A 2560-nucleotide genomic window follows, 5' to 3' on the forward strand; every position below is an offset into this window, starting at 1 on the left:
AGGCCTTTGAGATCAGTATCAATAAAATACAAAAGACACCGACCTGACACGTGTGAGATCCTGCTGTGTCTTCCCCTCCCTTTGGTTTTCCTTTCCACCCTCCACTATCTCCCTCCTCTCATCTCTCACTCTCTCTTTTGGCTTTTAACCTGCTCCTGAAACCAACTGCACTGCACAGAACCAGCACAGCGAGATGAGACGGCCCATCCAGCTCGGCCTGGCCTGAGAAGGACCAGTGAAGGGGAGGGATATGACCAAACAAGCCAGATGATGACCCTGTTCAAGGAGGTGAGCCAGGGACCAAAGCAACCGCTGTCATGGCTGATCTGTCAGCCCAAAGTGTCCGTCCGTGACTGATGAGCCGCCCTGTATCCTGAGAACCCCAACAAAAGCCGCGTTTCCCCATCTTCACTATCCCGTCTCATCTCTCCTTTCTGTGTCTGCCTCTAACGCAGGAAACTAACTGTCCCTCCCAACTCAGAATGGAACAGAACTAACCCTTTCTTCCCACCAAGAAGGACTGTTTGACAGAATAAGAGACTTTAGCCAATATTCACCCCGTTCTAAACGAGACTCCTGTAGGTTTGGATTGTTTGTTTTAGACAATCACTCAATTTCAGTTTCGACGTTTTTGCCTTGTTTTGATTCTTTTCCTTTCCTGTGTTTCAGTTAATACATTTCTCACCTTTGGCATGACTTTGACACTGTGTTTGCCATAGCGCTAAGCAGGCTGAGGTCTCTGGATACCAATCCCTGAACCTAGCATAACACTGTTTAATGTTGGACAGTGACAGGGTCAGGTAACACCTTTGACTCTTTGGGCCCATTTATTCAATCTAAAATAATACAACTCCTCCCCCTACCCCTTCCGCTCTCCCTACCCCAGATGAGGGACAGATGTGTACAATGGAGGGACTGGGTGGCCCACAGAACAGGGGCTGGGTCTGAATTCTATACCGAAGTAGGGAGCAGGTCCCAATGCTTCTTTATGGCTGGGCAGGGTGAGTTGAGCCTGGCTGGGGAGGAGATGCTGGTCCCTGGCTCCATCGTCCTGCTTGGGAGAATCCCCCAGTTACCGATCCAGAGCCCCGAAGTGCTCACTCTGTGACATCCCCACCATGTGTCACTGGGGCGGGTAAGGGAGGGGCCAGCGTGGAGGGGCCCCAGGAAGGAGGTTACTGGACGCAGCCCAGATACCCAGGAAATGTGCCATGGTGCCATTTATTGGTGAGTTTCCAGTTTTTCCCTCCCTCCCCCAAACGCTCAGCTTCCACAGGGGTATCACCACATGCTTCTCCACTGAGAGTGCAGCTGTCATTTGGCTGTCCCTGTGCCAGAAGGCTGGGGTGAGCTCAACACACAGTCCCATGAATGTGGCTTTCCTCATCCGAAAGTTCTGCAGTCACTGCTCGTCATCCCAGACCTGCATAACGATGTGATCCCACCACTCAGTGGTTGTTTCATGAGCCCAAAAGTGACGGTCCACCATGTTCAGTTGTTCCGTGAATGCCAAAAGTAATCTGGTGTTGTTGGCATATAGTAAATCAGGAAACTCAGATTGGGAGCTGATGATATACTGAATAAGCATCCGTGATGTGTTCATAACAGTGACCACAACGGTAGAGAGCAGTGTGGGATCTAACCTTTCAGACAGAGATGGGGGCACACAGTAAACAGGGGCTGTTGAAAAATGCTTTGAAATGCAGTTGAAGTGCCTGGAATGCTGGGACAGAAAAAACTGCATCATGGGACATCAAGCTCACACCCATAATGCACTGCGATCCACTCAGCCTTCCCACAACTCCTTACGGCAGAAGGTGGCGAGTTGCACAGTGGGATAGCTACCCACAGTGCACTGCTCTCACTGTCTATGCTAAAGCACCAAGTGCGGATGCACTCTGTCGGCACATGAAGCGTAGTGCGAACGTGCACTGCTGATGTTGTTATAATGCTTTTTGGTTGTCGATAATAGTTTTCTCGACAAAATCCACTGTAGACAAGGCCTGAGTTTGCAAGGTGCAAGCAATGGAGAATCTTAAATCGCTCATACAGCCCTGTCTGATTTACAGGGAGCTTCATAGAATCATAGAATATTACTGTTGGAAGGGAACTCGGGAGGTCATCTAGTCTAACCCCCTGCTCAAAGCAGGACCAATCCTCAACTAAATCATCCCAGCCAGGGCTTTGTCAAGGCTGACCTTAAAAACCTCTAAGGAAGGAGATTCCACCACCTCCCTAGGTAACCCATTCCAGTGCTTCACCAGCCTCCTAGTGAAATAGTGTTTCCTAATATCCAACCTCGACCTCCCCCACTGCAACTTGAGACCATTGCTCCTTGTTCTGTCATCTGGTACCACTGAGAACAGTCTAGATCCATCCTCTTTGGAACCCCCTTTCAGGTAGTTGAAAGCAGCTATCAAATCCCCCCTCATTCTTCTCTTCTGCAGACTAAATAATTCCAGTTCCCTCAGCCTCTCCTCATAAGTCATGTGCTCCAGCCCCCTAATCAGTTTTGTTGCCCTTCGCTGGACTCTTTCCAATTTTTCCACATCCTTCTTGT

Source organism: Terrapene carolina, unplaced genomic scaffold (assembly GCF_002925995.2).
Source record: "Terrapene carolina triunguis isolate 2854851 unplaced genomic scaffold, T_m_triunguis-2.0 Scaffold30129, whole genome shotgun sequence".
Classification (NCBI taxonomy): Eukaryota; Metazoa; Chordata; order Testudines; family Emydidae; genus Terrapene; species Terrapene triunguis.